Below are 13,420 nucleotides of genomic sequence, written 5' to 3'. Positions count from 1 at the left end.
CGGTACGGCTGCACTGCCGGCCATTACACACCGGGTGGCAGCATTGAGCTCCCCCGGGGCGGCACACGCCGCGGCACGGCTGCACTGCCGGCCATTACACACAGGGTGGCAGCATTGAGCTCCCACGGGGCGGCACACGCCGCGGCACGGCTGCACTGCCGGCCATTACACACAGGGTGGCAGCATTGAGCTCCCACGGGGCCTCTGGGTACGGTTGAGGCAGCAGCCGCCACCCCCGCAGAGCCCCACCGGTCAAGCCCGGACACGCCCCCCCCCCCCCCCCCAAAAGCCCCGCGCTGCCCCGCCGGTGGCCACCCCCCCAAGCCCCGCGCACCTCCAGCGGCTGCTATAGAGAAGCCCCACAAAGCAGCAGAGACTGGCACTGACCTGGGACACAGCAGAAGAGCTGCAACCTCTACCAGCCACAACCCTGAAAGCATCTGGCGCCATGTTGTTGAGGGCGGTGCCATGCTGGGGGGTGGGGTTCAGGCTGGGGGGCGGTGACACGCTGGAGGGGGGTGGTGACACGCTGGGCGGGGGCGGTGCCACGCTGGGGGGGCGGTGACACGCTGGGGGGGCGGTGACACGCTGGGGGGGCGGTGACACGCTGGGGGGGCGGTGACACGCTGGGGGGGCGGTGACACGCTGGGGGGGCGGTGACACGCTGGGGGGGCGGTGACACGCTGGAGGGGGGCGGTGACACGCTGGAGGGGGGCGGTGACACGCTGGAGGGGGGCGGTGACACGCTGGGGGGGCGGTGACACGCTGGAGGGGGGCGGTGACACGCTGGAGGGGGGCGGTGACACGCTGGGAGGGGCGGTGACACGCTGGAGGGGGGCGGTGCCACGCTGGGGGAGGCGGTGACACGCTGGAGGGGGGCGGTGACACGCTGGAGGGGGGCGGTGACACGCTGGAGGGGGGCGGTGACACGCTGGAGGGTGGCCGTGACACGCTGGGGGGGCGGTGACACGCTGGGAGGGGCGGTGACACGCTGGGGGGGCGGTGCCACGCTGGGGGAGGCGGTGACACGCTGGAGGGGGGCGGTGCCACGCTGAGGGGGCGGTGCCACGCTGGGGGGGCGGTGCCACGCCGGGGGGGGCGGTGCCTGCGTTGTCACCTCACTCTCAGCTTTCCATTGGGTTTTATTCCCCTCCAAGACAACACGTTGAGTTCTGAGCAGCTGAGGAGCCCTGGGGAACACCTGTACAGAAATGTTCCTCCAAGAGCTGTCAGAAAAACGTTCGTTCCGCCAGCAGGCAGCTCTGGCTTCAGAGCAAAAGCCTTCTGTGATCATTCTGTTTAGCTCAGCACCAGCTGCAGCCGTCGGTATTACCAAACTACACAGTAATGGCCTCCTCCCGGTGCCCTCCCGGTCCCAACAGTTTCCCCCCACCAAAGGACTGGCAGAGAACTGGAAGCGACTGGGAAGCAGATCCGGGCTAGGGCGCAGGCGCCGGATCCATAGCGACGCTCGAGTCAAGCTCTCCGCTCTCCCCCTATGAATTTTCGAGCATTCAGCGCAGTTAGGCTGCAGAAATTAGCTCCCCCGGGGCGGCACACGCCGCGGCACGGCTGCACTGCCGGCCAGTACACACCGGGTGGCAGCATTGAGCTCCCCCGGGGCGACACACGCCACGGCACGGCTGCACTGCCGGCCGTTACACACCGGGTGGCAGCGCTGAGCACCTCCCTGGGCGTGGGCAGCAGCCGGGCCCCCACGTGGGTTTTATTTTCCAATGCTAAAAGCCTTTTAGAAGCAGAGAGGGCAGACAGGGGTCGTTTCCAAAGCTTTCTTACGCACCAGTCACTCCAAGCCCTCCCTCTCCAGCTGCAAACCAGAGGTTTGCCTCCGCCTCGCCTCACCCCAGTACTTACACTTTTAAAGATAGTGTGGTCCCCTCGGAGAATTTTCAGCACTTTAGGGGGGGGCCCCCAGCCCTCGCTCACCTGCTCCTCTGCTGCAGCAGCCCCCTGCCCCACGTGGCAGAACCAGCCCACCCACAATCCCCCCACTCCCTTTGATTCACCCCCAAAAAGGCACAAAATAAAGCAAACTGCCCAGCCAGCACCTCCTGCCTTTCACAGCAAGGACTGAACATTGCAGCTTTGGCCAAGACTATCAGCCCAAAGGAAGGCCTGGCCCCTGAGGAACTAAATGCAAGTGAACTATCTGACACCACCACAGTCCTGTGAATGTTGCAAAGCAGTAGTGCATGCAGTATAATAATTCGAAAGTTAAGGGCTGCTCAAGCTTTACACAAAGTATCCTATTCAGTTTTGGGTTCCACTTAACACAAAGTAAAAGTATAAAAGGTCAGAGGGAAAGCCAACTCTACCTCTGAACTACAGCAAGAAATACTGGAATCAAGGGGCCCTTTCTTCTGCTACTAATAGATGAAGAGAACATGAAAACTGATGGGCTAAACCAACAGGGCAAGATTAGAATAACTAGTAGAGAGAACGGAAGATACAAAGCTTCAACTACATCTGTTTAGCAACGACTCCTACCAGATAACTTCCATGCCATAACTTTACTGAATTCAAACAAGCCAGCTGGCGAAGCGTCTCGCTTACAGGCGGCCGACGAGGACACGCGCAGAAGGAAGAGGCGAGGGAACAAGTCCTGAGCTTTGCTGCAGGCTGTCCTGCGGCTTCCCCTACCGACTCTTTCCCGTACACCACCGCAGAATGAGTTGGGTGAATTTTGTCTCAAACCCATTAAACCCTTTGGTGGTTTCAGCTTCCCGAGGATGTGTCGGCACAAGTCCTTGTCGGGGCACCGCAAACAGGGAGAGACAAAGCTCCGAGATCCAGGAAGAGGACAGCTGAGCAGACACTTCTAAAAGAGAGAAACTTCATCAGCTGAACCTCACACTTCTCCCAGCTTTGCAACAGCAAAGAACTTTGTGAACAACACAGTGGTGCTCCTAAGGAGGTCACCAGCTTGCAAGTTACAGGAGAAATAAAAACCTTTTTATTACAGAAGCACTGGCAAAAATTTACGGACAGGAACAGCAGACGAGGAAATTCTGCAATTGAGCTAACGATAGACATCAGGCCTAGGATCTGGCTACCCTGACAAAGGATGCCAACAGGACAGAGTGAGGCCTCAGCAGCACTCCCAAAAAGCCCCACAGAGAGCCACAGGCTCTGGCCCGTGCCCCACCTACGGGCCGGCCCTCCTGGCAGCAGCGCAACACCACCTCTTCAGGAGCCCAGGGACTGACCTCAGCCCCCTAAGGGCCAGGCAAGGTTGGTTCCTGTTAGCTGCCTAAAGCAGCCTCCCCAGCCCTGCTTACAGGGACCTTGGGCTGCTGCTGGGGACAGAAGGGGGAATGGAGGGCTCCACAACTCGTCACACAGACCCCAAGTACAGGGCTGTTAAGCTGACAGGGTGCCAAGGGAACAGGCTGCCATGAAGGCACAGACCCAGGCCCTGAACTACAGGGTGGGTCACCTTGCCGCAGCAACACGACCCAGCGGCTTCGCTGTGTCCGACGAATAAAAGGAGGAAGTTCCACAGGAACAGAAGGGAAAACCTTTTCACTGTGTGTGCCAGAGCCCATGAGCAGGCTGCCCAGAGAGTTAGTGGAGTCTCTGGAGACATTCAAAACCTGCCCCAGGTGATCCTGCACTGGCACAGGGGTTGGACCGGATGCTATTTTGGGGTCCCTTCCAACCCCTAACACTCAGTGATTCTGTGATTAGCTATGCTGGTGACAGAGTCTCACTGAGTGGTCTTTAAAATGTTTTTCTTTTCTTTCAGCCTAGGAGTTTCATATTTAAATAGACCTTCTGCTCTGTCTTCCCCCTTCCTTCTTCCATCTTGCGTCTAAAAACTAGGAGAGCTTGATGAGGTGTATCCTGGGCGTCCCAACGTAACACATCTCAATTGCATACATGGATTTTGTAATCTTTTGCCCCATTGCTTGCACAGGGTGGATTAAGTTCATTACTTAGAGCTTGTCAGGACAGCTGTTGAAGTGTCCTGTGCAATGCAGGAGGAGTTGAATCCCATAGGAAACCACATTACTGTGCTTTGTCAGCCTGGTTATGGTCAGAAACCTCCTTCATTTTTTTTTCTCTTAAACAGATATATCACATGAGTCCCCAGAATTAATTTGCCTCTTCTCATAATTATTTCTTTAAAACTGTCTTAGAAGTGTCTCTGTCCTTCCCTCTCCCTCTCTCTAGACACTGGCCTCCTGAGCCCATGGCAGACTTGCACAGAGCTACTGCGAGCACCACTCTGCACGGCCTCTGGGGGGCTTTCAAGCACAGGCACCCCTGGAGAATCCAAACCTAACCTTGCAGCTGGCCTTAGAGCTCCTCTTTGGAAAACTGTCGCTGCCAGGGCCCACAAACCCAACATCCTCTGTCAGCAACCTGGATGTAAGAGCTGAAAAGTGTCAACAGAAATTGTACTTGGACACCTCAGGAAGATCCTTCAATGAAAGAGCTGGCTCCTCCTGAAGGGCAAGTATGAATGGAGCTTTCAAAGTACCACACTTCAGAGCCTCCTACTTGCTAGCACTAAGACAATTGTTCATGTAGAACGACTGGCCACTCACTTCAACAAACCCCATAGAACTGGCTCCTATCAACTCTCCAGAAGACACTGCTGCACTAGCTTGGCTGCCTGACCGGCTCAGTTCAGGTGGCTTAGGATCTCACAGAGGGTACCACAAGAACTGAGGGGACTGCAGTCTTTGCAGCTTCAGCTTTCCTTCTCTGCTACTTCTTTTTTCAGATGGATTTTTTTTCAAAGGGACTGCTGGACAGCAGAACAGGATGGATGGCCAGGCCCCAAGAGCGGTGGGGAACAGAGTTAAACCCAGCCGGTGGCCGGCCGGGCACAAGTGGTGTTCCCCAGGACACCCCTTGTGAGAGAGTGAGTCCAGAGAAGGGCCACAAAGCTGGTGAGGGGTCTGGATAACAAGTCTTATGAGGAGTGGCTGAAGGAACTGGGACTGTTTAATCTGCAGAAGAGGAAGCTAAGGGAATTATGGTGTGGTCTGGCTTCAGCTCTCAACTAGTTCCACGTTGAACAAGGACAGCTTGTACTCACAGAAGGCACTGGCTGCTTGGGTTCAAGGTTCCTGTAGAGCTCAGGTCTCTGAGACTTCTGAACAGCTGTGCTTAGCCCAAAATCAGACAGTTTCACATCACCCTGGGAAAAAAAAAATCCAAGAAAAGAATTCAGAAAGATTGTGCTTGAGCAAAAGAAAAGGTTTAACCGCTGCACAGCCTCCTGAGCCCATGGCAGGCTTGCAGAGCTACTGTGAGCACCACTCTGCGCGGCCTCTGGGGGGTTTCAAGCACAGGCACTCCAGGAGACTGCAGGCACTCCATAGAGACTCCAAAACCTCACTGAGAACCCCCCAACTCCTTCAGGACCCCCCCAGATTCCCCAACTTAGATGCCCACAAAACCCCTTTGGAGGCACCCAAACCCCCCATCTGATACGCCCAGCTCCGTTTTAGGTACCCCCAGACGCTTCTAATGTCCCCAGACCCGCTGGTGGACCAGCCCAGAACCCCCTGACACTATCCCAGACCCTTTCAGGGGGCTCCACACCCCTTCTAGATGCCCACAAAACCCCTTCACACGCCAAAAGAAACCTTTACCTGCCTCCAAACCCCATTTGGGGCCCACTCAGACCCCTTAGCAGCGGGTGGCAGCAACCAAGTCTGTTGCTCTCACCAATTAAACCCTTTGGTGCTCTCAGCTCTCTGACCCTGTGTCAGTGCAAGTCCTTGTCAGCCGGTACCTTTGTCCTGATCCAGGCGGAGAGAGAACTGCCAGGAACACAGCTTCGCCGCTCCGCTTGCGGCACGCCTGCTGCCGAGGGCAGCCTCGTCCGCAGCCTGCCCGAGAGGAACACGGCCCCCGGGGCCGGGGGACAAACAAAAGCCTTCCACAAAGGAAACAAGGGAAGTCTCTTGGCCACTCTTCACGTGCCGAGTGCGATTGTCATGTGGAACACACCGCGGCATCTGGAACGAGTTTAAGTCCAGGTCTATGGCAGCACAGAGGTTCCTGGAATATCCCGGTACATCGATCCACAGGAGGTTGTCTTTCGGTCCCCAGTCTGATGCTTTGCAGCACAGCCATCACATCATTTCTCTCGAGTGCTTTGAACTGACAATTCATGCAGGAGAATAAACCCAAACAGGAGTAAGCAGGTTGGAAAAGAACTTTGATCATCACCGGGCCCAGCAAGAGGACACAGTCTCAGGCTGCACCAGGGGAGGTTTAGGCTAGAGGTTAGGAAGAGGTTCTGCACAGAGAGAGTGATGGCCCATTGGAATGGGCTGCCCAGGGAGGTGGTGGAGTCACCATCTTTGGAGGTGTTCAGGAGGAGACTGGATAGGGTGCTTGGTTGCATGGTTTAGTTGATTAGGTGGTGTTGGATGATAGGTTGGACACGATGATCTTGAAGGTCTCTTCCAACTCGGTCTGGTCTATTCTTTTCTATTCCGTTCCATTCCATACCATTCCATTCCAACACCATCTAATCAACTAAACCATGGCACTGAGTGCCTCATCCAGTCTCTTTCTAAACACTTCCAGTGATGGTGACTCCCTGGGCACCACCTCACTGAGCAGCACATTCCAAAGGCCAATCTCTCTTTCAACCTGCTCTATTCTATTCTATGAAGACCTTCTTCCTAACATCCAGCCTAAACCTCCCCTGGCACAGCTTGAGACTGTGTCCTCTTGCTCTGGTGCTGCTTGCCTGGGAGAAGAGACCAACCCCCACCTGGCTACAACCAGAACTGAGGGGACTGCAGTCTTTGCAGCTTCAGCTTTCCTTCTCTGCTACTTCTTTTTTCAGATGGATTTTTTTTCAAAGGGACTGCTGGACAGCAGAACAGGATGGATGGCCGGGCCCCAAGAGCGGTGGGGAACAGAGTTAAACCCAGCCGGTGGCCGGCCGGGCACAAGTGGTGTTCCCCAGGACACCCCTTGTGAGAGAGTGAGTCCAGAGAAGGGCCACAAAGCTGGTGAGGGGTCTGGATAACAAGTCTTATGAGGAGTGGCTGAGGGAACTGGGACTGTTTAATCTGCAGAAGAGGAAGCTGAGGGAATTATGGTGTGGTCTGGCTTCAGCTCTCAACTACTTCCACGTTGAGCAAGGACAGCTTGTACTCACAGAAGGCACTGGCTGCTTGGGTTCAAGGTTCCTGCAGAGCTCAGGCTATCTCTCTTCATTAGTGAGGTCGTCCTGTCACCTAGGCAGAGAGATGAAAATGCAGCTATGAAATTAGACCACTGGAATCGTGAGAGTCGTTCTGTGTGCGACTCCAGGAGAATCCAAACCTAACCTTGGAGCTGCCCTGAAGAGCTCCTCTTTGGAAAGCTCTCGCTGCCGGGCCCCACAAACCCCACACCCTCTGTCAGCAAACCGGATGTACGAGCTGAAGAGTGTCGACAGAAACTGTACGTGGACAGCTCAGGAAGATCCTGCCAGTCCCAGCACACCAGACCTGGAATGATCAAAGAAAGTCCGTTAACATCTCTCTGTGTGTCTGCTCATAGCTTGACGAGAACCCCCCAACTCCTTCAGGACCCCCCCAGATTCCCCAACTTAGATGCCCACAAAACCCCTTTGGAGGCACCCAAACCCCCCATCTCATACGCCCAGCTCCATTTTAGGTACCCCCAGACGCTTCTAATGTCCCCAGACCCGCTGGTAGACCAGCCCAGAACCCCCTGACACTATCCCAGACCCTTTCAGGGGGCTCCACACCCCTTCTAGATGCCCACAAAACCCCTTCACACGCCAAAAGAAACCTTTACCTGCCTCCAAACCCCATTTGGGGGCCACTCAGACCCCTTAGCAGCGGGTGGCAGCAACCAAGTCTGTTGCTCTCACCAATGAAACCAGGATGTTAGGAAGAAGGTCTTCATAGAATAGAATAGAGCAGGTTGAAAGAGAGATTGGCCTTTGGAATGTGCTGCCCAGGGAGGTGGTGGAGTCACCATCACTGGGAGTGTTTAGAAAGAGACTGGATGAGGCACTCAGTGCCATGGTTTAGTTGATTGGAATGGGATGGAATGGACCAGGTTGGAAGAGACCTTCAAGATCATCGTGTCCAAGCTATCATCCAACACCACCTAATCAACTAAACCATGCAACCAAGCACCCTATCCAGTCTCCTCCTGAACACCTCCAAAGATGGTGACTCCACCACCTCCCTGGGCAGCCCATTCCAATGGGCAATCACTCTCTCTGTGCAGAACCTCTTCCTAACCTCTAGCCTAAACCTCCCCTGGCACAGCTTGAGACTGTGTCCTCTTGTTCTGGTGCTGCTTGCCTGGAAGAAGAGACCAACCCCCACCTGGCTACAACCTCCCTTCAGGGAGTCGTAGAAAGCAAGAAGGTCTCCCCTGAGCCTCCTCTTCTCCAGGCTAAGCAACCCCAGCTCCCTCAGCCTCTCCTCACAGGCCTGTGCTCCAAACCCCTCCCCAGCTTTGTTGCCCTTCTCCGGACACCTTCCAGCAACTCAACGTCTTGCTTAAACGGAGGGGCCCAGAACTGGACACGGGACTCAAGGTGTGCCCTAACCAGTGCCAAGTGCAGGGGCAGAATGACCTCCCTGCTCCTGCTGGCCACTCTGATCCTGATATTGGCCAGGTTGCCAGTGGCCTTCTTGGCCACCCGTGCACGCTGCTGGTCACGACCAGAAGACAGGGATCGGAAGATTCTTTGGCCAAGCTGTAAGCCTCTTCCTAACATCCAGCCTAAACCTCCCCTGGCACAGCTTGAGACTGTGTCCTCTTGTTCTGGTGCTGCTTGCCTGGGAGAAGAGACCAACCCCCACCCGGCTACAACCAGAACTGAGGGGACTGCAATCTTTGCAGCTTCAGCTTTCCTTCTCTGCTACTTCTTTTTTCAGATGGATTTTTTTTCCATAGCGACCACCGGGACGCTGCCCCCCTGGCGCGAGCACAGCCGGGCTAGGGCGCAGGCGCCGGATCCATAGCGACCACCGGAACGCTGCCCCTGTGGCGCCAGCAGAGCCGGGCTAGGGCGCAGGCGCCGGATCCATAGCGACACTCGAGTCAAGCTCTCCGCTCTTCCCTTAAGAATTTTCGAGCATTCGGCGCAGTTAGGCTGCAGAAATTAGCTCCCCCGGGGCGGCACACGCCGCGGCACGGCTGCACTGCGGCCATTACACACAGGGTTGAGCACTTGGGGTTATGAGGAGATACTCACAGTGCTCCCACTGCTCTCCCAGTTGTCTCCCAGTTCCTCCCAGTGACCCCTAGTCCTCCCAGTTGGGTTCCTGCTGCTTCCAGTTGTGTCCCAGGGCTCCAGCAATGCCTCCACCTGGTCCAGGTATGTCTCCCAGTGCCTCCTGGTCCCTACTGGTCTCCTCCCATACTGGGATAGGACTAGAAGGGATTGGGAGGTACTGGAATAAACAGGGAGGGACTGGGAGGAGATGGGGAAGGGAGTGGGACAGTGTGGGAGGGGACTTGGGGGGACAGGGAGGGGACATAGTGGGAATGGACTGGGAGGCTGTAAAGGGCTGTGGGAGGGAAATGGGGGGCTGAGGGGGGTACTGGGAATTCCTGGGTCATGCTCCCAGTGCTCCCAGTTATTTCCCAGTTGTCTCCCAGTGGGGATGCTACTGCTTCCAATTGTCCACCAGGGCTCTTGCCAGGTAGTGCAGGTATAACTGGGAGAGGACTGGAAAGGGATGGGGAAAGGACTGGTTGGGGATTGTGAAAGGACTGGGATGGAATAGGAGGAACTGGGATGGACTGGGAGGGGCTGGGATGGACTGGGGGGGCACTGGGTAGAGACTGGGATGGGAGTGGGAAAGGACAGGGAGCAACTGTGTGTACTGGGATGGGAATGGGAGGGAACTGGGAGAGACTGGGAAGGACTGGGAGTGCACTGCGACAGGACTGGGAGGGGAGTGGGGAGCCAGTGGGAGGGGATTGGGAGAGAACTAAGAAGGGAATGGGAAGGTAAAAGAGTTGGAATGGACTGGGAAGGGACAGGGAGGGCATTGGGAAGGGACTGGGATGGAGTGGGATGGATCAGGGAGGGAATTGGAAAAGGACTGGGAGGGTACTGGAAAGGGCTCAGGACAGTACTGGGAAGGACAGGGTGGCTGTTAAGGGCTCTGGGGGGAATGGGGGGGCACTGGGGAATTCGAAGGGTTAACTGAGAGGTACTGGGAAGGGCTCTGAATGGCACTGGGAAGAAATCTGAGACTGTGGAAAGACTTTGGGGCGGTCTGGAGGGGCTCAGGGGGGCACTGGGGGTCATGTGGAGATACTCCCAGTGCTCTCCCAGGTCTCTCCCAGTTCCTCCCAGTGACCCCTAGTGCTCCCAGTTGGGTTCCCACTGCTTCCAGTTGTGTCCCAGGGCTCCAGCAATGCCTCCACCTGGTCCAGGTATGTCTCCCAGTGCCTCCTGGTTCCTACTGGTCTCCTCCCATACTGGGATAGGACTAGAAGGGATTGGGAGGTACTGGGAGGGACAGGAATAAACAGGGAGGGACTGGGAGGGGACTGGGAAGGGAGTGGGACAGTGTGGGAGGGGACTTGGAGGGACAGGGAGGGGACATAGTGGGAATGGACTGGGAGAGACTGAGAGGGGACATAGTGGAAAAGGACTGGGACGGACTGGGAGGGACTGGGACGCTGTAAAGGGCTCTGGGAGGGAATTGGGAGGTGCTCAGTGGGGTACGGAGGGTTACTGGATGGTACTGGGAGGTATGGGGAGGCTGTGGAAGGACTCTGAGGGGGAGCTGGGGGCCTTAGGGGGGCACTGGGGCTCACTGGGAGGTATCTCAGTGGTCCCAGTTGTCTCCAGTTGTCTCCCAGGGCTCCCAGTTGGATTCCTGCTGCTTCCAGTTGCCTCCCAGGGCTGGAGGACTGACACCAGGTGCTGCAGGTATGTCTCCCAGTCTCTCCCAGTAACTTCCAGCCCCTACCAGTCTCCTCCCAGACTGGGAAAGGTGTAGGAGAAAATGGGATGGACTAGGAGGCTGTAAAGGGCTCTGGGAGGGAAATGGGGGGGCTGAGGGGGGTACTGGGAATTCCTGGGTCATGCTCCCAGTGCTCCCAGTTGTTTCCCAGTTGTCTCCCAGTGGGGACGCTACTGCTTCCAATTGTCCACCAGGGCTCTTGCCAGGTAGTGCAAGTATAACTGGGAGGGGACTGGAAAGGGATGGGGAAGGGACTGGTTGGGGACTGTGAAGGGACTTGGAGAGGACTGGGAGGGGAGTGGGAGGGCCACTGGGAGGGACTGGGAAGGGACCGGGAAGGGATTGGGAGGAAAGGAGGGTACTGGGAAGGACTGGGTAAAACTAGGAAGGGACTGGTAGGGGACTTGGAAGGGACTGGGAGGGAATGGGAGGGACAGGGAGGACACTGGGAGAGAATAGGAGGGACTGGGAGGGGACTGGGAGGGAATGGGAGGAACTGGGATGGACTGGGAGGGCACTGGGAAGAGACTGGGATGGGAGTGGGAAAGCACAGGGAGGGGAATGTGAGGGGACTGGGAATGAATAGGAGAGAATGGGATGGACTGGGAGGAACTGGCTGTACTGGGAGGGAATGAGAAAGAACTGGGAGAGACTGGGAAGGACTGGGAGGGCACTGGGAAGGGACTGGGATGTACTGGCAGTGTCTGGGATGAATGAGTATGGACAGGGAGAGCACAGGGAGGGGATGTGAAGGGAATGGGAGGGGACTGGAAGGGAACTGAGAAGGGACTGGGAAGGGCCTGGGACAAACTGGGAAGGGAGTGGGAAGGGACTGGTAAGGGAATGGGAAGGGACTGGGAAGAACCTGGAGGAGACTGCGAGGGGACTGGGAAGGCACTGGAACTAACTGTGAGGGGACTGGGTAGGTACTGGCGATGGACTGGGGAGGCACTGGGATGGGACTGGGATGGAATGAGAGGGGCTGGGAGAGAATGGGAAGGACTGGGAGAGCACTGGGAGGGGAATGCAAAGGGACTGGGAGGGAACTGGGAAGGGAATGGGAACAGACTGGGAGGGGACTGGGAAGGGACTGGAAGAGCACTGGGATAGAGTGGGAGGGAATGGGAAGGGACTGAGGAGAACTGGGAGGTAGTGGGAGGAATTGGGAGGGATCGGAAGGGAACTGGGAAGGGACTTGGCTTGGGCTGGCAGGGTACTGGGAAGGGACTGGGATGGAGTGGGAAAGGACTGGGAGGAAACTGGGAATGGACTGGGAAGGGACTGGGACAATGTGGGAAGGGACTGGGTAGGGACAGCAAAGTGATTTTTACAGACTGGGAGGGACTGGGAATGGCCTGGGACAAACTGGGAGGGACTAGGAAGGGACAGGGACAAACTGGGAAGGGACTGTGAGGGAATGGGAAATACTGGGTAGGACTGGGAAAACACATTGCGGTACTGGGAGCCTTTGAGGGAGATCTTGGAGTTCCTGGGAGCACTGTTGGTGCTGGGAGGTCACCGAGAATGGGATCGGTGAGGTTTTACTGGCAGCACCACGTGGGACAGGAGGTCACTCACTGTGTTCCTGGGAGGCCCGGAGAGGGATTTTGCAGTTCCTGGGAGCACTGGCAGAGACTGGGTGGTGCTGGGTTCACCCTGGGATCGGTGGGTGAGTCTGGGGGCATTGGGGTCAGCCTGCGAGAGCTGGGAGAGACAGGAGAACAGCTCATGAACTGGGAGCAGACCGCTCCCGACCGCGGCAAATCGACACCCACTCCCACCCCTCGCCGCTGGTGCTTCTCGCCCCCCCCCGCCTCGCTGCCTCCCACCCCCAGACCCACGGCAGAGTCCTGCAGCAGCCACAGAACAACTCCAGAGGGCAGCAGAGGCTGACACTGAGCTGATGCGGAGCAGAGAAAGCAGAGGGGACAAGGATCACGCTGGCCAGGTCGGAGCCGGGGGGGGGGGGGGGGGCGGGGGGACGCGCCATCTTGGTAAGGGCAAGCGCTGTCACAGGGAGGGCGGTGCCGTCTTAATGCCCCCACTTCCATTTACATGACCCCAGAGCTCTTTTGTCACCATCTAAGGCCCTTGAGGTGCTCGCAGCTCGCCTTGAGATGCCGGGGGAGATGTGGCTGGGGGGTCCTGGGACTGCAGGACACCCAATACCGGAGTGAGACCACCCCAATCCTGCAGGACCCCAAAACCTGAAACCTCACAGAGACCTCTAACACAACACCACCACCCCCCGCCCCCTCAGCTGCTTCAGGACCCTCCAGAGACCCCCCCGGAGACCCTCCAGAGGCCCCCAGACACCTCTCGATGCCCACAAAACCCCTCTAGATGCCCGAGAATACCTCTCTTTGCCTCCCTTCAGAGGCCATTCACACCCTTAGCAGCAGGCGACAGCAAGCAGTACCTGGCCGTCCCCAAAAGGTGGCAGCAGTGAGCACAAGAGTTATTGGCGC

General features: G+C 57.1%; 2 long non-coding RNA genes across 4 annotated transcripts in view; both read right to left on the bottom strand.

Annotated features, from left to right (window-relative positions):
* Positions 1-7,538, bottom strand: part of LOC137448823 (uncharacterized) — a 36,705-nt gene extending 29,167 nt beyond the window's left edge. For all 3 annotated transcript variants that reach the window (XR_010989225.1, XR_010989226.1, XR_010989227.1), the window contains exons 1-2: positions 7,329-7,538; positions 7,157-7,235 (exon numbers count right to left, since the gene is read on the bottom strand). This is a non-coding gene — a long non-coding RNA (uncharacterized lncRNA). The remainder of the gene's footprint in view (positions 1-7,156; positions 7,236-7,328) is intronic.
* On the bottom strand, positions 2,012-6,196 carry LOC137448824 (uncharacterized). Its single transcript, XR_010989228.1, has 3 exons — positions 5,771-6,196; positions 5,069-5,170; positions 2,012-2,839 (listed from the first exon to the last, which is right to left on the bottom strand). It is a non-coding gene; the product is annotated as an uncharacterized lncRNA (long non-coding RNA).
* Positions 7,539-13,420: the final 5,882 nt, after the last annotated feature.

The sequence above is a fragment of the Melanerpes formicivorus genome, unplaced genomic scaffold, assembly GCF_026170545.1.
Source record: "Melanerpes formicivorus ecotype bairdi unplaced genomic scaffold, bMelFor1.0.p_v2 SCAF_26, whole genome shotgun sequence".
In the NCBI taxonomy this organism is placed as follows: Eukaryota; Metazoa; Chordata; class Aves; order Piciformes; family Picidae; genus Melanerpes; species Melanerpes formicivorus.
This window is presented reverse-complemented; position numbering and strand designations above follow the sequence as displayed.